This window comes from Colias eurytheme, chromosome 27 (assembly GCF_061535395.1).
Source record: "Colias eurytheme isolate Ceu_HAF_F1 chromosome 27, ilColEury1 Martin Lab GWU primary, whole genome shotgun sequence".
Lineage (NCBI taxonomy): Eukaryota > Metazoa > Arthropoda > Insecta > Lepidoptera > Pieridae > Colias > Colias eurytheme.
In genome coordinates, this window is record NC_143006.1 from 5,288,589 (window position 1) to 5,314,951 (window position 26,363).

Genomic DNA, 26,363 nt, shown 5'->3' on the forward strand with positions numbered 1-26,363 from the left:
TTCTTCTATCTATCTATAATATGTATAAAAATGAATGGCAAAATGTGTTGGTAAGCGCATAACTCGAGAACGGCTGAACCGATTTCGATAATTCTTTTTTTATTATATTCCTTGAAATACGAGGATGGTTCTTATGTAGAGAAAACGTAAACATGTACCACGGGCGAAGCCGGGGCGAACCGCTAGTCTTTAATAAAAAAAGTAAATTGGTTTCAATAACAAACATATATATTTTTAAATACCTTTACAAATTAAAACATTTTAATGAAATGACGTTCCTGTAAAGGAATGTAAACCCTTTCAACATACTAAAAAATGAACTAAAAATTGTTTTTCAAGAATATTCATCAACGTTTGTTAATATTTACACACACTTGGCCGATAGCGTCCATTTCACTTTAAACTTTATAATTTCGTAACTCACAACCGTGTAATGGAACGTCCACTGCTGTACGGTGTGCAGAAAAAAGTAAAGTGAAAAAAAAAGTATATTTAAAGCATGTTAGTATACATTTGTTTTATCGTTAGTAAGAAATATGTATTTTAGATGGTGTTGTTAACCTAATAAAATGTATTTTAAAGTCCTTGTTTATGTCTTCTGGTGAATTAAGATTCAGTATACAATTTCCTAATTTAAACGATTTTCTTTGATAAATGTTTTCTTTTCTATCTACGCCATCAATAATTTTATGCACGAATCAGCAGAATTATTAAATAAATTTGAATTAGAAATAATGCACCCTTTTACTCCTGAATTATAAATCAAATGTTGCTACATAAATACGATACATCTACTTTAATAATGTTTATTTCCTTTAATATTTTTATCCCAAACTACCCTTCCCATATAATATTTTTTCTGCCGACCCTACACGCAATTAAGGCTAGCCGCTAACGAATCACTCGAGCGCCCGGCCTCATTACGTGTGTGCTCCAAACTGAAACATGTTTAATGTAAACGAAATGTTTTAATAAGTGCTGAATTTGCTGACGGTACATATAATGGTGGTCAGTGGTGTGTCAACACTTTAGATTAATATTTAAAGACATAAATAAATACTTATATAGATAACTAGCTGCGCTCCGCGGTTTCACCCGCGTGGTTACGCTACTGTTGGTCTAAGCATGATGATATATAGCCTTCCTCGATGAATGGGCTATCTAACACCGAAAGAATTTTTCAAATCGGACCAGTAGTTCCTGAGATTAGCGCGTTCAAACAAACAAATCTTCAGCTTTATAATATTAGTATAGATTAACACCCAGACACCCTGCAAACATCGATGGTCATCACACAAATATTTGCCCTGGGTGGGAATCGAACCCTACACTACCAACCAAGCCAATCGGTCAGTCAAAAGATCGGATTAAAAGAAATATTTAAACTAGCTGGCAAACTTTCTGCCTTACTCTTATCATTTAGGATTGAAAATTAGACCCCGATATGCAATTATGCACACAAAATTTCATGCCAATCGGGCAAGTCGTTTCGGAGTCTTCACAATGTGAATTTTATATTTTTAAATGTTTCACCAAGGCTTTATATTATAACTAGCAGCTCCGCGCGGTTTCACCCGCGTGGCTCCGCTCCTGTTGGTCGTAGCGTGATGATATATTATATAGCCTATAACCTTCCTCGATAATGGGCTATCTAACAGCGAAAGAATTTTTCAAATTTGACCAGTAGTTCCCGAGATTAGCGCGTTCAAACAAACAAACAAACAAACTCTTCAGCTTTATAATCTTTAATATATATAAATCTCGTGTCACAATGTTTGTCCTCAGACCTCAATGGACTCCTAAACCACTTAACCGATTATAATAAAATTTGCACACCATGTGCAGTTCGATCCAACTTGAGAGATAGGATAGTTTAAACATGTAGGTACCACGGCCGAAGCCGGAGCGGACCGCTAGTATTAGTATAGATTTAGAACTCAACAATCTGATGCTTTATAGTGTCTTTCTACACACAAACATACAGTCATTTCAGTATGCAGCTTGTTTGAAGTTTTCATCTTCTCTTATCTTCTATATCGCAAAATGTGTTGGTAAGCGCATAACTCGAGAACGGCTGAACCGATTTCGATAATTCTTTTTTTATTATATTCCTTGAAGTACGAGGATGGTTCTTATGTAGAGAAAACGTAAACATGTACCACGGGCGAAGCCGGGGCGGACCGCTAGTTATTTTAAAAGTATTTTTTACATCGGTCTATTCTTTATCTTATAACTAGCTTCCGCCCGCGGCTTCGCCCGCTTTGTCTAAAACCTAATAAATTATATACTAAAACCTTCCTCTTGAATTACTATTATATCTATTACAAAAAACAGATCAAAATCCGTTGCGTAGTTTTAAAGATTTAAGCATACATAGGGACATAGGGACAGAAAAAGCGACTTTGTTTTATACTATGTATGTAGTGATGATGATTCTAGATACATACAAATAGGAACTCTGTCGTGTAGATATTTAAAATAATATAAAGAGGATGAATTTCTTTGTCTGCTTATCCTTTAGTATTTGACCAAAAGCATCAAAACATTATTTCATAAAATGCCAAAGCATTGAAACTATGATAAATTATTCTAATTTTCTTTAAAGCAAATGTTGCTACTTTTTATATACCTATTTATTAATTAATTAAGTAAAAAATCCTTTCAATTTATATAATAAAACATCAAAAGGTAAATTGAATTTAAATGTTTACAAAAGCTCGGTTCTCGTAAAACAAACAGAATATACGCTAAATGTTAAAACATTAAGCGAATAGGCAAATACATGAATGTTATTTTAATTGAAGTTAATATTTACTATGTGTGTGTTTTTTAGATATTGCACGCCTCATAAGCGAAGCGTTGAGGTGGGTACTACTGTCACTTCGCGCAAAACATCTGATTTTTCAAACTTAAAATGTCTTTATGTATCATACATTGCACTTGTAAGACAATACATACACACACATATTAAGAAAAAACACTATTTTTAACGTTCATGATATTTTTGATGTCATTTTTGTTATTTAAACTAGTTAAAAAACAGTTTAAAAAAGTTCTGTCTTGGACGTCCGTGTGTCTGTATATGCGGATCCTTTTTCTTGTTAACACGATAGCGACCGAAATACTTTACTAATCGAGTCTTTTTTTTTCTCTTACGCTTGAGTATACTCAGGAATAGAACCCTTTCATTTTTCAGGGTCTGATTCCATGTGGTTTAATTGTTATTAAATAAACAAAAATAATAATTAGAAATATTTATTAAAAAAAATTATGAGGCGTGCACTTTTGGATTTTCCAAATTATTTTAGTAATTCACTCACGTTTGGTTTGATACGCTTATATGCATTTAAACTAGCTGTGCCCCGCGTTTTTATCGCATGCAAAATAAAGTAGACATAAACTACGATAACATGGCGCGCCCCTCCAAAATTCAAAACGTTTGAAAGTATTTGTGAAAGTATTTACAATGCACCACCAAGATTCACAACGCATGTGTGCGTAATGAGACGGCCGTCAAACAAAAACGAATCCACGGATTTGTTGCTCGACTAGTCACGCTCTAATCGCTCATTATTATTATGGTCCATTGAAAAGTTACATTTGGGGTTGCATTTTTTAGAGGACGCAATTTTATTTTTTTGATGTGTAGGGGTGGTCAGTGTGAAGCTATCACCAAGTTTGTGGGGTCGCCACCCTTGTCCCACGGCCGCCATCTTGAAAATAGCGGTTGATATGGTTTTTACGATATATCTCTTAAACTATTTATTTGATAAAAAAAAAATTGTTTACATTATTTGTTGCAAATTAAATACTCTACAACTTTGATCCTGCAACTTTTTGTCGTAGAACTATAAATAAAAAAGTTATAAGCGAAAATGTTCAGAAATTAGAGATATTTATATTTCTCAATAAAACTTTTTTTTATAATTTTACGTAGAAATGATATTTGACCATTTTTGTAGATTGTTTTATGAGGAACAACTTTTATAAACAACATTTTTTCATTAATTAAATAGCTAAGGTTTTACAGCGCTCCGAAGTGAGTACTAATTTTCAGTACTCTGAACTATACAGTATACTTATATTATGTGTGTACTAATAATAATTTGTCATCAGTAATGGTTTTGTTTGTTATTATAATATTTTTAATAATAAATTTTGCAATATCACTAATAATTAATTATTGAATCTTTTCCCCACCACCCAGGAGGTAGAGTCTGGAAGCGCGACTTTTTTTTACGTCGAAAAGCAGGTCTGAAATGTTCTGCAGTGTGCTTCTATTGTTCTGGAGTATGAGAAAAGAGCCAATAGCCAATATATGTATAGTTAAGAGTACTGAAAAATAGTACTCACTTCAGAGCGCTGTAAAACCTTAGCTATTGACGTTATGAAAAAATGTTGTATATAAAAGTTGTTCCTCGAAAAACAATCTACAAAAATGGTCTGATATCATTTCTTCGTAAAATGATAAAAAAAAGTTTTATTGAAAAATATAAATGGCTCTAATTTCTGAACATTTTCGCTTAAGTATAACTTTTTTATTTATAGTTCTACGACTAAAAGTTACTACACCAAAGTTGTAGAGAATTTAATTTGCAACAAATAATGTTAACGATATTTTTTTATCAGTTAAATAGTTTATGAGATATATCGTAAAAACCATTTCAACCGCTATTTTCAAGATGGTGGCCGTGGGACAAGGGCGGCGACCCCACAAACTTGGTTTTAGCTTCACACTGACCCCCCCTACACATCAAAAAAACAAAATTGCGTCCTCTAAAAAATGCAAGGTTGGGGCTAAAAAATGTAACATTTCAATGGATCATTAGTAATGGCGCTGCACTGACGTATTCTATGAAAACGACAAGTGCGTTGTCTTGGGCGCTCGGCAACTTATGATTAGTTGACACTTGACCAACAAATCTGGACGTAAAGTACTAAAGACGAATACGTACAACTACATACAAACTCCTTCGTAAGGATGTCTCTACACACATTGAAACAGTAATTTGGAGGGGCGCGCCATGTTATCGTAGTTTATCTCTATGTAGTTCTATACCTACCTTATGTACTGTTCTGATATACAGGGTGTAATCGTTAACTGCTTGAGGTAAATCCTCATAATTGTATTTTAAAAATTTTATTATTTGTTTCAGGTTTCGACGCATTTGCTAGCGCGAGTGGTAAGTTAATATTATGTACCTACTTACTTTAGAATATAAATAACTAGCGGTCCGCCCCGGCTTCGCCCGTGGTACATATGAAAAATAGATGTTGGCCGATTCTCAGACTTACCCGATATGCACAGAAAATTTCATGAGAATCGGTCCACCCGTTTCGGAGGTCGGAGGAGTATGCAGACTAACATTGTGACACGAGAATTTTATATATAAGATGAATCGCAATCAGTGCTGGTAAGCGCATACGGCATAACTCGAGAACGGCTGAACAGATTTCGTTAATTCTTTTTTTTATAATATTCCTTGAAGTACGAGGATGGTTCTTATGGAGAGAAAACGTAAACATGTACCACGGGCGAAGCCGGGGCGGTCGGCTAATCTTATATATAAAAATGAATCGCAAAATGTGTTGGTAAGCGCATAACTCGAGAACGGCTGAACCGATTTCGATAATTCTTTTTTTATTATACCTATTCCTTGAAGTACGAGGATGGTTTTTACGTAGAGAAAACGTAAATATGTACCACGGGCGAAGCCGGGGCGGACCGCTAGTATTAATATAAGAATATGAATATTCCTACTGGTAGGTATTATTATAGGTACATGAGTATCGCCCGGATTATACAGGTTCAATATTATGGTATAACACTATACAATACACAGGTTTGAACTACCTTTTTAACAATTATTATACGAATCAGTTTAGCCGTTTTTAAGTGACGAAGTCGGAAGTGTACGTTACTTGTTCATAGCTGGGTAATAATAATAATTAGGTAATAAGTGGGTAAAGTAAATTTTAATCTATTTTTGTTTCGATTTATATCCAAATAAATTAAAATTTAAAACGATGGTACCTACTTAATAATGGAAAAAATATTCTAAAAATTTAAATATATACCTCACGTAATTTGCCACCATCCACCTTATATTTTAGAAAAATCTAACGACAGCTCTCAAACTATGTATAATCGATCGAACCAAAAACATAACCCTGCCCCACGCACTCGGTTAAAAGTACACCCCAACCTTCAAAGGTTATTTTATTCAATGTTCTTCGTCAAATAAAGGCGTCTGTTAAATTCTAGCGAAAGCCCTAAGATTGGAACTTGCTTGAATGTTTTTGACCGGCGGCGACCTTTGTCATAAGTTCGTATAGTCTAAGAGCCAATTACTAGTTTTATTACATGTATTAAACTTGACTTTGTAAGTTTGTTGCACTAAGTTCGAATGTGTTTCGAGTTTGATTTGGACTTTATGTGTGGTTATATTGTTTTGGTTAAGTTAATTGTGTCTAAAGTTTTAGAGGGACCACATTTATCTAAAAATACGTAGAGCTTTACACATACTAGTTCAAGTATAAGCTATATTATTGAGTATTTTTACGAACCAATGCGATGACATGACAATCGAATAATTCAGTTTTTTCGAATATTTGCTTCATCGTGATAGAAGCTGAAATAGGACATCAGCCCCCCTAGTCAAGTGGCTTTCTGTTAGCGTAGCGTTCAATAGAGATACGTTTATAGAGAGTAGATACGTTTATCTACAGCCTACGTCAATCTCATACATTCGTAGTCTATTCTATTGAACGCTACGCTAACAGAAAGCCACTTGACTAGGGGGGCAGAGCGATCAAATCAATCAAATCAAGTAGTCTTTATTGTACACCTATACAGAAAAAGTAGTACAATAAAAAACTGAGGGAGTCGTTTGAATGTGGATTCCACGGTTATATTACCGTCAGAATAAAATCTAATTGAAAATCGATTACAGTTTATATTCCTACTTATTATGGAGCTCTTTAATGCATAAATAAATGTGAACTTAAATCGAATATAAAACAACTTATTAAAATTATACGAAGCAATAAAATTAACAACCGGAATTCGGATATTTTATCAGCAACTCTTGCACTAAATGTCACTCAAAATAATAATGTCGCAACCAAGTTGTTAGGGAGCCAGGTACAAATTTGGTTAACTATTTCCTCTCAAGAGATAATTCGTCAGACGCATGAGAGTATAGTATTATAAAGCCTCGTGAACGTCAGCTGGCGCTCGGTTGGAGGGGTGAGCGGTTGTAGCCTCCCACGCACATAGGAAAAAAAATACATTTATTCATTCATTTCCTCTCAGCTAAAAATTTGTCAAATTGTAGCTAACCCAATATCTCAACGAAAAAAAATAGTCAGCTGGTTACAACATGGTGTATTATACGTCAGCTGGTGTCTCGAACATGAAAGTTAAATTTAAAGAAAAATTTATTTTCCGTTATTTCCTCTCAAACAAAAATTTACCTGATGATAGCTTATATGTAACTGTGGATAAATATATATGTCAGCTGGCTGTATCTTGGTGGAAAAACCGTCAGCTGATACGGGAGGCTACAACCGCTCTTCCCCCCAACCGAGCTCCAGCTGACGTTCACGAGGCTTCATAATACTATACTTTGATGCATTTTACTAATTACCGCTTGAGAGGAACTTGGTCATAAAATCTGCTGCTGGCTCCCGGACCAATAAAATTATTATTTGTAGTGATAATAGTAATGTATATTATAATTATGTAGTATTTTTATTTTATAATTATAATATATAACATTTTAAAATATTATATGTAATAATTGATATTAATAACGAGCTCATAACGGCGCAGTGGTTATTGCCTCAGTAACCTAGATGTCCCGGGTTCAATCCACAGGATATGATAAATAACCTAATTCTTCATCAACCTTGCGGCTTCGCCCGCTTTGTCTAAAACATAATAAACTATTATTATATACTAAAACCTTCCTCTTCAATCACTCTATCTATCTATCTATCTATTAAAAAAAAAACCGCATCAAAATCCGTTGCTTAGTTTTTTGCGTAGTTTTAAAGATTTAAGCATACGTATCCATCCATCATATTATTATGTATGCTTAAATCTTTAAAACTTAACTACTTTAAACATAGGGACAGAGAAAGCGACTTTGTTTTATACTATGTAGTGAAGCTATTATATTCTATTCAGTAGAAAAATAAAAATAAATATCTATCTAACCAATTACTTAAAAAATTCTAACTCGCATCCAAGTTCAAACAGAGTATCTGCGCTTCGAGAAAATAAAAAAAAATCTATTGTCGTTTCTTTTTTTACAAAATGGCCGCTCTAAAAAACGCACGCATTTTAATGAAAAGCACCATATTGTAACCGGGCCCGGATATTGTTCTGACATAGCTTTGTGCGTTTAGAAATTGAAGAATTGTACGATAAATATTTGAGTTTTTTTTTCTTTAGTGTAGGCAGAGCGCTTGAGAAGAATTAGTTTTGATGATTTTTTTTTGTGTGAATGGAGGGTAGATGGAAAAATCTGAAAAAATAAACGCTCGTGGATCGAATCTAAGATGATTTTATAAATAGGCTATCACTATCTCTACTAGAGAACTCTCTTGTTATAGCTGACTCGACAAACGCTATCCTGAAGGCGAGATATGAGCTTTTGTTTTCAAATTTTCGTTATTGAAGTGAAACTTCTTTATCGGGGTGGGAAAAAAATCTAGTGTAACATTTTTTCGTTACGCGTGACATTTTTCCGTTACGCACCATCTTTTTCTTATCCCTACCACGCGTGATTCGACGTATTTCTGTAAAGTTGCACATATGTAGTAAATTATTTTTTGAAAAATAAGGTCATAAAGAAGTTTCACTTCTTACGTGTGTACACTAGTACACGCACACATTTTCTTTTTTTAAGTCTCTAACGTTCTCTTCTGATTATAACAAACTTTGACGCCATCTTGACCGTTGAAGGGATGTCTATAATATTTTTTGTAAACATTTTAAATGAAATAAATGATATGTATGCGAGCATAGCTACAGAAATAGAGCTTCTATTGAATAGAAACGAATTTTCTATACATTAATATTAAAAGTCTTTGATTATTGTAACTTCGTAAAGTTCGACACACACTTGGCAATTTTTATAAGTAGGTACTCTGTTACGTGAAATCTTATATTTTATATAAATGAATACCATTCAGGTAGTCTAGTCGTATTCTTGCATTTAATTATGAAACGCCACAGAGTAACCTCATTCATGTTACGGTACTGCTAATTAGTTGTGCTATTCACTATACTGGCCTTTCAATTAGACTGTGGCCTTCTTAATTAATCATTAAGGTTGAATGGTCTATGTTTCTTGTGTTTTTGGTAAGTATTTGAGGTTTATGACTTAACTAGCGATCCGACCCGGCTTCGTCCTTGGTAAGTTATAGGATAGAACTCAGGGATCGCGTACATATCCAACGGTGAAAGTTCAGTGGTTCCTTGGATACAAACAAACAAACTCGTTAGATATATATTACTGGTGGTAAGTAGGATAAAAACATATAAAAATTGTGTGTAACTCAGGAATAATGCAGCTTTCAGCCGGTGAAATAATTTTCCATTTCGGTTCAGTAGTTTTTCAGTTATTTCGTTACAAACAAATCTTCTTCTTTGTAATATTAGTATTATCTACGATGGTTTGAAATTAAGTCAATTGAGAATCGAAAAATATTGTCTAATTCGCACGAACGAAGTCGCAGGCAGTAAGCTAATTATTGATATACATAAATAGTCTATAACAATATTTTTTCTTATAAAAAATTTTACGTCATGTACGCAGTACGGCTCCTGAGACACAGTATTTAACTAATTCAGGAGCCTATGGATTCATATAATATAAGCTGTACCTATTTCTTTATGGCAATAAAGTTTTTTATCATTATTTTATTATTAATATTAAAAACTTAGTGAACATGTTTTCAATTTATACTGGGGCTGAAATTTGAGTCTTGTTCATTGGTCAGTGAAGCCAATAATAATATTACTTGCAATATTTGTAAATAGAATCTGTTATTAAAAACGTACCTACCTTTCTCGTCGTCTCGAATAAAATATTAAAATAAAAAATGTCCTGTAATATTTTTTCTCGATTTGAATCTTAAAAGATCCATATTTATGTAAAGATGAATTTCTAAGTGTCCTGTTGAGACTGGAAACTGGCTGGGCATGCTTAATGGCGGGTTTTTATTGAAATTAGTGATGCGAAATCTATCGATATCGATTGATTAAAAGTTTTATCGTGAAAATATTGAAGGATTGAATGTGATTCGGTGTTGGAATTAGCATTTTGATTATAAAAAACTTAAGGATAAGATTTAGGGAATATTTATAATTTAAACAAATATGTAGTTATGAATATTATTAGACTATTTATAAATTATTCTTAATTTGTAATTTAAGAACATATAAAATAGAACATTTTGGCAAACTATATTCATTTTTAAGATGATTTATTTATTTATTAGAATGACGAATTTTTTTTAAAGAAAAAGTCAAACACACTCATTAGGTTACCAAATATGGATTAATATCTGTATGAAAAATAATATAGGTGAAGTCCTTATGTTTGGAAATACACTAAAATAATGGCCTATCTACCTATCACTATCGATATATTAGAATGTCGCGTACATCACTACGTCATCATCATCGACTAGTCTAGTGCCACGCTTCGTCGCCTCCACCCATGAATACTGGAGCGTTCTTTTGTATCATCTATCCCTTTCACATTTCAATAAAACGAGCAGGATAGTCAACACTCCAGTATGAAGAGGCATGTTTTCCCGCTATAATAGAGGTGCATTTTCGTTATCTGTGCGATTGCAAATGCGCGCTTGATTGGTGACAGATTAAAAAAGAAAAGCAAAGTTGATGAAACTGGCAGGCGATAGCTTCCCCAACGCTGGTGGCGGTTCGGAGGGTCGTGAAATGGTTTTGAAACGTCATATTTTTTTACAAATGTGCACTCCGTTTGGAAATGGAAAATGTTTAGTGTTTACGCTTTGGAAAATACCTTCGTATTGAATGTTGTAGAATCTTTGAAAAGTTTACAGAATAGAAAAAAATACAATCGTTTTGTGCTACATATAAATTGACATTACAGCTTCAATGGCCACTGGCCGGACAAAAATTTGGAACGAAAAAAAAAATCTTGGAAATAGAACGTTCAAATATTCAAATCCGCTGTTGCCAGCTTTTGCCGTAGCATGAATGTCGACTATTGATGGCCCATTGTGTTGCCGTCGCAAAAATCCGAATAATTGATAAGCCCGCGATTCACGATTCGTTATTAGAACATTCGCGAATGTCTGGACCGTTGGTTCTGGCGTTCCTTTTTCGAATTTTTATTTGTCTTTGCTTTGGCGGGAATAGTTTTGAGTTTGGATTGTGCGGAAAGTTTGTGAGGTATTCGAATGGAAAAGTTTTGTTAGGCCTGCGTTTTGAGTTTTCGGTTCGGTTTCGAGTGTGTTCTTTTTGCTGGGAGCGTTTGGAATTATTTAGAGCTTCGCGTACTTGGCGATTGTGTGTACTTGGCGATTGGAGTTTAGCGTGTATGGCAGAGTTTGTTTGTATTGTAGAGTACTAGCTGTGTACCCTGGCTTCGCCTGTGTTAGGTACCTACATACACTGTTGAAGATTGGTGACAGGTGAACCAACTCAGAAGCTTCGTGGGCACTTTGCTGATGATCATCACATGATCAAATGCATAGTTTGCGATTATGTGAAATTACCTACTTACAGATAAACATTATTTTTTTAATTTTTAATATTGGAATCTAAATATAAAGATGGAGTATTTTATTTATGATTGTTTTATTTCATTTGCACATTTTGTTTTATAAGTTTGTATGTATCAGTATAACAGTATTTTATATTACATTTTATTAAACAACTAGCGGTCCGCCCCGGCTTCGCCCGTGGTACATATTGACGTTTTCTCTACATAAGAACCATCCTCGTACTTGAAGGAATCGGTTCAGCCGTTCACACGTGATGCCGTGACAACGCGAAACGGGTTTCATTTTTATATACATACTAGCAATGCCCTGCGGTTTCACCCGCATAGATAGCGATATCGTTACAGTGAAAAGTCTACTATAGGTCGGACTATAGGTTTAATTTTTCACCTTTCCCAAAATCACCTTTACCCCGTCACGCACTACGGCCTTTTTTTTTTTTTTTTAGTGGGGAAATCTTTCATAGATACCCACGGCCTCCAGGGGAGGGGCCGTGGGTTATGTCGGATTCCTACCGACCAAAACCCCAATGTGTTCCGTCAAGACGCATATTGGTAGAATTCCTCCGTGACCCCCGCACTACGGCCTGCTCGAACAGTATACTATTTTCTGTAGATTGACACTTTTAAAAATTCGTTATATCTTTTGAATGGAATATCCAATTCTTTTCATTTAAAAAGTATTTTGCTGGTATTGAAACAGTCTATAATAAAACATCATTTAATAGGATAAGGATTAATATATGTGTATGGATAACATGGTTTGATTACTGTCGGCACTTCTATTTACTTTGAAAACGTAAAAAAGTTGTTGTAGTAACATAACTACTGAAGATGGACATATGGTATCGCGGACTTTCTTGTAGATATTGATCCATTCTATAATACCGTACAACATTTTTTTGTTCTATCTTCAATAGATTCCGCAGCGCACGCGATGACAGAAGTTTTATTGAGGATTTTTTTACACCTTGGGTTACATTATTGCATTTTTGGTAAGGATCTCTAATTTTTTTGAAAATGCAATATAACCTATGTTGCTCAGTAAAGATGCAGCTTTCTAATGGTGAAAGAATTTTTTAAATCGGTCCAGTAGTTTTTGAGTGAAAACCATACATACATACATACATACATACTTACAAACTTTTCCTCTTTATAATATTAGTATAGATATCTATACATATAATAAATCTGTAGAAGGGTCAATTCTGTACATTGAAAATATTGAAAAAATAAATAGCAGGGGGTGTTACTGGATCGATACCAAACCCAAATATGTGATTAAAAAAATTTTTGTCTGTCTGTCTGTCTGTCTGTCTGTATGTTCAGGCATCACGTAAAAACTAACGGTTCGATTTCGATGAAACTTGGTATAATTATACCTTATTATCCTGGGCGTAAAATAGGATACTTTTTATCCTGGAAAAATACGTAAAAAAAATTAATCTTAATTTTTCAGTTTTATCCATAGACGTTTTTCTGTAGAACCGCGAACACACGTTGCGTATTATTATAGGCCTAGCCGTATTTGGGTCCAATAGATATTTATAAGATGTCATTGTCAGAGTTACTCAAAATGGAGAAATAAACCACCCACGCCAAGACCGACATCCGCGCGGACGGAGTCGCGGGCGGAAGCTAGTATAGAATATAACTTACTATTTTAATTAGTAAATACATAGTTCGTTCTGAATGCCGTAAGCTATCAAGTGAACAACATAAGCACAGGCAAGTTGAACAGTTTCGCAGTTCACGGTTACAAAGTTATCGCTAAGTTATTACCAAGCGCATCGAAACATAACGTAAGTTTGAGCTGGGGGATAATTTACAAACCGCTCGAGTTTGTATCGCATACGAAATAGTATCGCATGCGACATTATGTCGAGCGACAAACGAGTCACAGCTGGAACACAATTACAGTATGTATTTACATAATGACATGGTGTTGTTACATTTTTCATGAGTAATTTAAACAGTTCCTGCGTACGTGTGACGGAATTCTTTTGTTAGACGAGTGAGAATTCTGTTTAAATTTGAGGTTTTTTAATGTTTCTTGTGTTTGTATATACCGCTGCGTAAACTGTTATAGGCATAGGTCCTTTTATTTTCTCATATTGATCGCTATTATAATATTTAGAAGTACTTTAATATTTACATTGTATCTATACATAATCGATCTTCTGATTTCCTATTTAAAAATTTTCTTTCACTATTGAGAATTAATATTATCCGTGCAAAAACATTTTAAATACATTATAAATATCAACTTCTATAAAAGCTACTAATTAGACAAAATATTAAAAGACATTATCAAGTCTAGCAAATTGCAAAAGTTTAATTTATTACGAAAATTGTTTTAATTTCAATTGTAAAATCAAAATACAAAGTAATATACTCACAATACAATAATAAAACTTTATCGAAATACAAAAAGAGAAAAACAGTTTTAGGTTGGTACATATACTAAACTCGTAAAGCGACTGCGCGCCGTATTTAGGTCGGCGCGTGACTGAAATGTGCAACTACCCTCAATTCGGGTGTCTTATGTTTATCTTAATAGCCCCCCTGGTTGACACGTGGTTACGGCGTTTTTGTTTTATTGTATTGTTATATGTAGAAAGTTATAGTATGACAGTTTTGTAAGTAGGTCCATACCTTCCCCGATACTTAATTATTACATAATAATTGTAATGAAGTTGTGTTTAAGTTTACTTGGTGTTAGGTTTATGATCATTTGTCTTATAATTTAGTTGAGTAGGTACCTAGGTATCCTACTTCCTAGCTCTTATATTGAAAATGCGAAAGTGTGTGAGAATGGGTTTTTGATAGGTAGGTATGTATTCTTTCACTGGAAAAACACTGAACAAATTTTGACTATATTTGGCAGTGATGTAGTGTATATACTGTATTAAAAAACACATTTAGCTAGTAATTTATATTAATGCGATGTCACATGCGTAATGCGCATTTATATAAATAATAGATTCTTTACAATCTTTCGTATGGGGTAACATTTTCAATCGACTTAAAATTTTAAAACTTTATGTTCAAAAATTTGATATTCAACCTCCACTACATCACAAGACATCTTTGACTTTGTCATACCGTCTCCCTATACCTGCGAAACGGATACATTTATATCGTATCAGCTATATTGACGTTCATCACAGTGGCAAGGCAGACAGAGGCATTCCCATCACGAAACTAATATTGCTACCGTCTGACTTCAAATTAATCTTTGCCATTTTATATACTAGATGTGCACGTGACTGCACTTGTTATTTTGTTTTATTAACTGTCGTTGTTCCTCTGCAAACGATGAAGAGATTTGAATATAATTTTTGTTATTTGAAATGATTATCATTTTGTGGCTTTTTTAGTTTCTATTTATATTTTGGAACTAAGTTCCTTATTTTTAACGTACATATACGGACTACGGTAGGCACATGTGAAAATTGGTAAACTATTTATATAAGTACTGATGGTGTCGTGGCAGAACAAAGTTTACCAGGTCAAATAGTATATATTATGTATTACTACATACTTAGATTATATCTTTGGAAGATTGACACAGGCTAAATTTGAAAAGTTAATACTATCTAACAAAAAGGTTTAATTTACATTAAGAGCCCTTCACACTCGCTACAAATCGGCGTTATATAAAATGGCTGCCAAATCGTAAGATCTTCCATTACACCAAGTGACTGCTACAATAGTTCGCAGGGACAATAGCCAAATCCTTAATTAAAGCTGATAATTAAACCCCCGAACCCCTCGGCCCTTAACTTCAGGGCTGTCAGTTTTGTGTTTTTTAATTGGTGATGAACAGAGGTGGCCTAGTGATGAGACATAACACATCGATCAAAATAGTCCGTGATACAGTGGTTGCTTAGTGATTAAAGCTTCTGACAGTCGATCTAAAGTCAACGGGTTCAAAGGTTGTAAATTGAAGTATGTGAATGCTAAAAACGAATTTAAATCTTCAATTTGTCTGTTATGTATATTATCGGAAGTGGCGAAGAAAAACATTGTTCATCACCGGTGAATAAAAAAACTTGATGTCGTTTTACATCTTCCAACCTGGCTAAAAGGATTAAACAGAAAATGCATTTTCAGATCTGTGTTTGATTAAACGCATGTATTGAGAAACGAAAGATTATTCGATTTAATTTTATAACATCTTATTATATTTTATTCCGACACTACGTACGTTATTATTTCTCTATGTTTTTTTTTTTGTAACCACATCAAGAGAGTTTATTTCTAAACAATTTCCCGCAACTGACAACCCTGATTCAAGTGTCATTTTGACAGAATTGGAGCCCTTAATCGCACTGCTTTATTGTTTAAGCTCTTAATTAGTGCAGTCGTAAAAAATTTAACGACTTATTTTCATTTATAGTTCGAAGCACGCTATAGTTACAACTAGGGAGTTATTTCCCTCGGGTAAAGATATGTATATAACCAGGGTAATATGATTTACATAATGAACTTAAATTCTACGGGTTTGATTGAAAATTTTCAAAAATGGTTTGGATAGATATATGACGACTTCATCACTACATAGTATAAAACAAAGTCGCTTTCTCTGTCCCTATGTATGCTCAAATCTTTAAAACTACGCAACGGATTTTGATGCGGTTTTTTTTAATAGATAGAGTGATTAAAGAGGAAAATTTACTATATAATTTATTATGTTTTGACAAAGCGGGTGAAGCCGCGAGCGGAAAGCTAGTTTATGTATAACTTCGAGAATCGTTCGTTCACATATATAATGTGAACGAACGATTTTGAAAAAGGATTTTCACCTCTTTCAGTTTTGTTCTGTCACGGAACATATTTATTTTCTAAAATCTATACGAGGTAATTAATTCATACAATATAAAGGCTCCAGAAATTGTAAGCGTCAATGGACAAGACAGAGTGTGATGAAAGCATGATGAAAGGCTAGTCATTTTCTTAATTATATTCACACACCAGGAAAAATCTTTCTTTTTAGATAGGTTTACTATATCTAGATAAGATAGAAAATCGTATTCCCAAACGTAACAAGTATATTTCTAATCGAATTTTTTACACCATAATATTGGATCAATTCCCATACAAGTACACCACATTGTTATTTCTATAAAAAGTCAAATAAACCGTTGACAAAGATTTTGAAGAGTTCTCAACAGTCCTTAGCAAGAAGTAAGTAAAATATAACGATGGTCATCCAGACCGGTTAGCTTTGCCAATACTTATGCAATGGTATTTTAATTGATTCTAAGGCATCCAGGATTCTTCGTTCTGAGAAATGCTTTCTTGTGATTTGTAATACAATATCTGTATGTATGTATATAAAATGCCCATGTCACAGTTCTTGAAAAAAATTATGATATAAGTACTTGAAATTATTTTTTTTATGTATCAAGGTAATTTTGAGAACAGATCGTACCTACCTACAGCTACCATTAGGTAGCTGTACAATTTTATATATTAATATAAAATTTTAATTGAATCAGGCTAATAACTTCAAAAAAAAATTTGTGCGTGTACTAGTGTACACACGTAAGAAGTGAAACTTCTTTATGACCTTATTTTTCAAAAAATAATTTACTATATGCAACTTTACAGAAATACGTCAATCACGCGTGGTAGGGATAAAAACAAGATGGCGTGTAACGGAAAAATGTTACACTAATTTTTTTTCCAACCCCGATAAAGAAGTTTCACTTCAATTAATTATTGTAACTTAGTAAAAATAGTTGCGAGTTATGTACTAGGACAAGTCTACATTCTAGAGAAAATCATTGATGTAGAATACATGGTAATAATGACCGAATTTATGTTTTTTTTACATAGAACATAAACTTTACAATTTTATGTTGAAATACATCGTTGTTCATTGCTGCAGTGTATTGAACGCACATTCACAAGGTATGATTTTTTCATACAGCAATACTGCAGCGTAAAATACCAAAAGTTACGATTTTCCTGTATCCATTGGACGCTAACAGTATCAAGTCAAATATTTGAAATCTCAAGTAACACTCTAATCTAATAAAATAGCTAGACGTAACGTTTCCAAAGCGAATTTCACTAGGGGGTTGCGCGCCATAAAATTTTACGACCGCGTCACCATGGCAACGCCGCCATTATTTAGTACCACAAGTCGCCGCGTGGCGCTAGGAGCCAAAGGAATGTTTTTCGTGACATGTCAGGGCTGTATGTAGCAATATGCAAATGTTTAAAATTGCATTGTAGATTTTATAATAGAGGTACCTATACAAAATATAATATATATAGGATAGATACAAAATATAATATAAATATAATATAGTATAGGATCTAGTTTTCGGTTTTAAGCAGATTGTACGTTGATACGTTCAAATTTATTACTATTGATTCTTTCAAATTCATTCATGCAACATGAATCTGCAGCTGAAATTACCTAATCCTTGTAGAAATGCAATATGGAAACAAAAAGATAATAAATGGACCACATGTTGAAAAATGTATTAATTAAATTTGTAAACATTTTTCTTTTATCGATTTAAAATAAAAGTTAATAGAAGAGAAAAATTATATGTATCACATGTCTATGTAAGTAATTAAAATTTTCATTGACAAAATGTTATGAATAACTTACAACTTTTTGTTTCATTATGTGTAGGTATAGGTAATAAGGTACCAATTAAAAGGTTTATTATAGACATTTTCACAAGATTATATTATGCTGTTTTAAATTTATTATGATTTTAAATTCTAGAGAGTTTCTATATATGTAACTGTAATTAAATAAGTTATTTTATTTATTTTCACATACAAAACTAATAAAATAAGTTACTTATTAAAGTGAAACTTTTATTACATCGTCTCAAACTTTTTGGTCTGTGTAGCGCATGTCGCGTGTATCGCGGCTGCCGAGTAGGTATACCTACTCGGCAGCCGACCGACACGCGACATGCGCTACACAAAGCAGTGTTCGGATTCGGAACCGTTCGAACAGTTTCACTTTTACCGTGGTTTCATAAAACCACACAACATTTTTTATAACTAGGTCGTTTATTCACATTTTGCGACTGGAAAATATGTTATTTTAATAAAATGTTTCTCTGTGGCTTTGTAGAAACTGTTAGTTATTTTTATAAGTGGTTTTTGAACGGCACTGCAAAAGCAGAGCATGTATGACTTATTATTAACTAGCCTGCGGCTTCGCCCGCGTTTTCTACAACTTTTTATATACATAGGTACTAAAACAATCCTCAAGTCTACGCTATCCCTTAGTGAAAACTGAATGAAAATTGGTGCAGTAGTTTTTGGGTTTATCACGAACAGATAGATAGTCGCGAAGAAATACCTAGTAAATTGGTTTGTAAGCTTGGAACTTTATGTATGTGGCGGTCAATAACCGTGCTATCGAAAGGTATATTATGCTTTGATAATATTAATTTATTGACCCATTTTTAATATCCTTCAGAAATAGAAAACATATTTTGTTTGTATAGGACCAAATTGTGTTATAAATTATAAAGATTATCCTATCGCACTTCCTTAGTAGGTATAAACTTAACATTTTCGGTATAATATATTATATAAAATCGAGATCGGTCAGTAGTTTTTATGTGATAGACAGATAGAGCGACAAATATACAAATTTTGATTCATAATAGGTACATACAAACATTTAAGAACCAACATTTTTATTGTTATTGGGTGGGGCCATAAACAAAGAACATTTTTATTGCAACACACAATTTTTCTTTCGTAACTAGAAGCTCCTGTAAATTAATAAACATATTTTTAACCACACTTTCAGAAGGCCTTTTGAAGCATTTTGTAGCCAATTTTTTTATAAGCTAAATAATAACAAATTTTATATATTACTTGGTATAAGTATTCATATTTCTATGAGATATGTTCAAAATCAATCGATAAATACAATTTTCACAGTTTCTACGCTATAAACGAACATACAAACGAACTTTTAGGTTACCTATCTTAATCTCGAATTTTAATATTCCGAATATCATAATCCAGAAAACGTTTGGACATTTTTTCATAACCCCGAATTTTAAAATTTCGAAGTTTTGTTTGCCATATAATCGCAACTCCGAATTTCATTTGCCCATTTCTTTATTTGTACGACGTTTTACAATCCAGACGAATGAGTTCCAGACATACGAAATCTAAATGCACAAAATCCAGATGACCGTAATCCATATGCACGAAAGCCAGATTTTTAAAACACAAATTTTTGAAATACAGTTAATTGATATCCAGACAAACAATGTCCAGATTTTTGAAATTCAAATAAACGATATCCAGCAAAACGAAATCCTTCCAGGGGGTCGCAGCACGAACCTAACCTAACCTACTGAATAGATTTTAACACTTTAACCTTTCTGTAATGGGCAAGTAAAATAATAGCGAGTCGGTTCTGGCACTCGCCGGCCGCTGCCGCGGCACGCTCGCTTCGCTCGCTCGGCTCGTGCATGGGGGGTCACAGTTCAAACCTAACCTAACCTACTGAGTCGAATTTGACACTTAAACCTTTCTGTAATGGGCAAGTAAAATAATAGCGAGTCGGTTCTGGCACTCGCCGGCCGCTGCCGCGGCACGCTCGCTTCGCTCGCTCGGCTCGTGCATGGGGGGTCACAGTTCAAACCTAACCTAACCTACTGAGTCGAATTTGACACTTAAAGCTTTCTGTAATGGGCAAGTAAAACAATAGCGAGTCAGTTCTAGCGTGGGGGTCGTAGTTCAAACCTAACCTACTGAGTCGACTTTGACACTAAAACCGGTCTGTAATGGACAAGTAAAACAATAAATTTACTTACTAACAATGTTTATTTTCAGTCGAAAGTAAAGGTATAATCACGATTGTATGGAAATCAAATAAAAAGTTTATGAAAATCTGGCAATAGTTTATCTGTTATATGATTATATGGGATCCAAATAAAAAGATTATGAAAATTTGGCAATAGTTTATTTGGAAAATGGTACGATGGGAAACAAAAAAAAGTATTCTGAGAATCTGGTATAATGAGATCTGTATTATGAGAATACGGGAAACAAAAAAATACTTTTTAAAAATCTGGAAATTGATTCATCTGGGAAATTAAAAAAGGAATTTTAAAAATTTGTCATTCATTACATCTGTCTTTTAAAAGTTCTAACAACCGTTTTCGGGGTTTTAAGATTCGGGTAATAGAAATTCGAGTTTTTAGTGACATATCACACTAGCGGATTGCGAGCGGTTTCAAAGCGGAGCGGGTGCGCAACGAATACGTTGCGGTTGCGCAGCGAATTCGTTGCGGACGCGTGGCAGATGCGCAACGTTTACGTCGCAGTCATGTACACTCATTAACAAAATGGAATCCGTGCTGGTTGTTACTTATAACTTGTGATAGTATAATAATTATGAGATCATTATTTTTTACGAGTTTCATAACATGTTAATGTTTAGGGTATTGTTTTATCTATTAAATCTTGGTCGAAATGCAATCAGATAACTTAATTGCTCATTAAGAAAGTTCATTAGTGAAATAAATGTTAAAGCTCCTTAACTAAAACAGGGCTATCTTATTATTAGATAAATAGCAGTGAATAGAAAATTTTATCAAGCAACCAGCAACTCACTATCACTTTGCTCATAATTAGGTTCACAAAATCTCTTTATAACATACGTTGCTATGGGAGAGATTATACTGGTCAGTCGTTACATACTTTTGGAATGTATGGTACATTCTAAAAGTCCTAGTAATTCAATTTTATAGCACCTTTTTTTAACAACTCCAGTTGTTATTACATCTTTAGTTAACTGTTAAGTAAGTGCATTTCCACAGTACGGTTAAAAAATTGAGTGCTACAGAAACGATGGAAATATTGAATGGAAGTTAGGCAAGGCGGAAGGGCTGGCTTTTGTGCGAGAGTATACAAAATGACGCGTCCGCAACGAATTCGCTGCGCAACCGCGGCGTGTTCGTTGCGCGCCCGCAACGTATTCGTTGCGCACCCGCTCCGCTTTGAAACCGCTCGCAATCCGCTAGTGTGATATGTCACTTAATAGGTTACCGAACTTTTAACTAAAAGCTAGAAGCGGTTGAAACACAAATATTTGCCTGTCTCTCGACAACTGAGCAGTGATCGGGTGATAATTGACGGTCGTGGGTTCGATACTGACTGATGTTTACCAGGCTTGTACGGTGTCCATACGTTTGGCATTTTGAGGGACTTTTTGGGACTGTTTTTTTTGTCAAGTCAAAGGCTTGAAAACCTTCCTTCCTCCGCAATCTTTTTATCCTCCTGCATTCTTAAAAGGCCGGCAACACCTTCACAAGGAAACTTGTGAAGGCTCGTGGACAATGGTGATCGCTACCGGGTGACCGAGCAGTCCATTTGCAAGCTTTTTTATAAAAAAAAAATAACCTCATAGGAAGCTTAAAGCTATTTGTGGTGGGAACACAAATATTTGTCTTTTTCTCGTATAATGAGCAGTGATCGGGTGATAATTGACGATCTTGGGTTCAATACTGACTGATGTTCATCAGGCGTGTAGGGTGTCTGTAAAATTGGCATTTTTTTTTTGCAGTTTTGTGGGACTTTTCTCGTAAGGTTGCATGCTATATTATTAAAACTGTCCCTGAGTGTTTATTTTTTCGGATATTTTTTAACACTCGTAATTTCCACTCGTTGATCATCCACTCATTGCCTGCCACACTTTTGGAAAACGGATAAATGTATGTTCCTTAATCGTAAAAATAATTCCGAATTAATTCAAATGAAATTTGATATACACAATAGCTCCTTAATAATCTTTAATTCGCTATCCAATCAAGCTAAACCTAGAAAAACTAGTACCTATACTAATACTATAAAGCTGACGAGTTTGTTTGAACGGGCTAATCTCAGGAACTACTGGTCCGATTTGAAAAATTATTTCGGTTTTAGATAGCCCATTTATCGAGGAAGGTTATAGGCTATATATCATCACGCTAAGACCAACGGGAGCGGAGCAATGCGGGTGAAACCGCGCAGCACAGCTAGTCTAAAATAAAACAACACCCATAAGAAAAAACTCATACACCGTTAACTGAATAAAAATATGCGACAGTTAACTAGCTCCGGGCTACACTGGGGTCGTTAATTGCACCATTGTTGGAGCCTAGACCCCGGCACGATGTGCCCCAGTAACTAACCTTTACGGAAACTTCTATTCAAGAAAAATGCCTTCCACTATAATAGAATCTCATGTTAACATCGCGATGGTGAGATTAATTCATTGTTTGTTTATTGTGGATAACAATGGCGGAATCAGCAACGTTTTTTATAGTGAATTGTATTTATGCAATAGTTTTATACTGTATTTGTATGATGGTAGATTTTTAGTTTGTTATACAACAATATTTTATTGTGAATGATTGTTGGCATGCGAAAACAATCGAAATGGAGAATAGTGGCTGCTGCTATTATAAAGCAGTATTTAATTAAGCAGTTCATACAACTTTGTTCAGAACTGACCGCCTCCTCGGTACAGTGGTTGACGCGTGAGCATAACACCAAGGGGTCCTGGGTTCGATTCCCGGTAGAGACGAAGAAAAAAAATGAAAAAACGAATCTTTTTCATATTTTTTTTTAACGGTCTGGTAGGACACAGAAGGCTGATCACCTACTTGTCCCTAAAGAAAATCGATCAGTGAAACAGATGTATAATATAATGCATCTGCCCCTTACCCCACTAGGGGACATGGGACTTCACTTTCATACAACTTTGTTCAGAACTATAAAATTGTTGAGAACGTTAAGGCAGAAAATAATTATAGTAATGCACACGTTATGGTTTACGTAATTGACTCAAGAAAACATTATCCTATCCATTTGAAATGAATGTATGAAATAATTTAATACGCGATTATCACATTTGCACAATCACAGCACATCAATAAACAGTTTTCAACGGTATATATTTAACTAACGACCCGCCCGCGGCTTCGCCCGCTTTGTCTAAAACCTAATAAATTACATACTAAAACATTCCCCATGAATCACTCTATCTATTAAAAAAACCTCATCAAAATCCGTTGCGTAGTTTTAAAAATTTAAGCATACATAGGCACAGAGAAAGCGACTTTGTTTTATACTATGTAGTGATTTCAATTCATGTAATAAGTAAACAACCATTACATACGTTATCATTTCCAATTATACGAATCTTCATAATATGACTACAATTTTAATCATAAATAATAATTTATTTGTCCTGCAATTAGAAGACGTGTGGTCATTCACTGGGAACTCTTTGAACGAACCGCCGAACCGCATCTGTTTGTGTTCAGCTATCGCGCTCATATCAGCATTCACACTTTGTTATTAAGTTAGCGATGAGAGACTAAACTGAAGATTTATATAACTTCGTCCATAGTAGGTATGTATGTATGGTCATTTGTAGAGCCAAAATCACAAAAAAAAGTAGATTAAACCAGTATTATTTTTTCAGTATGGGAAAGTGAAGACATACTTAAGCGCGTCACACGCATCCGGTATCAGCGTTCGGACCATCATTTTTCTTTTTGTCATTGCGTACTAAGACTCCTGTAGAACCGCCATCCTGTTACAAATGACCCACAAAATACCGGATGCGTTAAGATACTGTAATATAAAATATAACAGTATCTTAAGATAAAATATTAGGCGCGGGACATATACAAGCGGCGCGGCGCGCATCGGGCGCACCGCGGGCGCGCCAGCCGGCGCGCCTCGGGCGCGCTGCCGGCGCGCCTCGGGCGCGCTGCCGGCGCGCATCGGGCGCGCTGTTGGCGTCCGAAAATGATATTTATATAGAGTGGTTAAATGCATTTTCTTCATGCATAATTTAGTAAAATTATGTTTTTTGTGCTAAAAGAGATTTGAAAGTAACGTTAATTTGAAAGTAACGATTTTGTTTTGATAATTCCTTGTAAGTAAATAGCGAGGATAACCCCACGATTGCAAATATATCTTTGTTGGAAATGTTGGAATTTACTTGGAAAATTTTATAGTACCTACTTTTAAAGTAATTTTAAAGTAGTACTGGTGTAATGATGGAAGAAAAGAAGGTTAAAATAACACAAAATTTATATTGTACTAGCGGTCCGCCCCGGCTTCGCCCGTGGTACATATTTCGCAATAAAAGGTAGCCTATGTTCTTTCTCAGGGTCTAAAGATTATCTGTGCCAAATTTCATCAAAATCGGTCCAGTACCTAGTTTATGCGTGAAAACCATACATACATACATACATACATACAAACCTTTCCTCTTTATAATATTAGTATACTTAGATAAAATATGGTTTTCAAACACAGGTTTACATTTAAACCATATAAATCTTATCATTAAAATCTCAGTTTAAAAGTATTTACAGTACTGATCATTCCACAATATTATTACAATTACAAATAAATAAAAAACACAATCAAAATCAGGATTATCTTTATTTCTGACATTGTAAATACATGGGAACTTTCATTATGCTCTTCTTCATTTTCACTTTCCCTACTGCCATCACCTGTGTAAATAATTTCATCGATTAATTCAATTCACCTTTAAAAACAAAACGAAGAAGGGTATGTAATAGCAGCTCTATATAATTCCACACAGAGAGAACACATTTTTGACTGACAGGCTACCACCCGATTTGTTTTTGATTGTGTATGACCGTGAATTGACCTCTATTTGGATGCGATGGGGGAAGCGCGCCTGCGGTACGCCTGCGGTACGCCCGCGGCGCAACCGTGGCGTGCCGCCTCGTCGCCTTTCCAAAATTCTTTCATACAAAATGTATAAGAAGGACGTGGTGCAAAACAGATTCAAGAGGTGCGCTTATGGCACGCCCGCGCCCGCGCCGCTTGTGTTTGACCCGCGCCTTATAGTATCTTCACCGTGTGTGACGCGCTTAACTTAATTAATGACGTATATAGCTTTGTCATTATTCCACAATCGAGTTATTCTGCGTTAAGACAACCCCTTATAACCCCCTATAGCCTATAGACGTTTTCGTAAAGAGAATTATAGGCTAAAAATTATGTTTAAATGATAAGTCCGCCGTATCCGCCGTTATACTATATCACTTTCAAAGATTAAATAAAAAATAAGATAAATCCAGCGATACATCTGAAGATAAGATTTCAACTAAATAACCAAATAGTTTACCCAAATAGTTAGTTTAGTGCTAGTAAAACATTACCCTCCACAACACAATCGGTTAAAATCGATCCTCACCAGCCGAAACCGGGAGCAGCAAGTTTATTTAAGTAAAGATAAAAGAAGATCTTCACCCCAAGAATAGCGATCCTTTGAAATCACCGACAGTGTGTGTTTATCAATTACATTAGGCCCGGTTTACACTGGCCGGTTGTTTAACCGTTTGTCCGTGTGTACTGGGTCTATTTTGGGATTTGTTTTATTGAAACTTGCGAGGTAGTTTTTTCGTTCCCAAGATTGTCTAGAACGAAACTTGTATGATAATGTACATGTCTAGGAAAGGTCTAGGAATATATTTTGTTTCGCTACCCTTCAATTTTATTGATGAAACACTATTATGAATTTTTAAATGTGTA

General features: G+C 34.5%; 1 long non-coding RNA gene across 1 annotated transcript in view; it reads left to right on the plus strand.

Annotated features, from left to right (window-relative positions):
- Positions 1-26,363, plus strand: part of LOC149896905 (uncharacterized) — a 44,698-nt gene that overhangs the window by 17,622 nt on the left and 713 nt on the right. Inside the window, exon 2 of the long non-coding RNA XR_016458265.1 lies at positions 5,157-5,183. This is a non-coding gene — a long non-coding RNA (uncharacterized LOC149896905). The remainder of the gene's footprint in view (positions 1-5,156; positions 5,184-26,363) is intronic.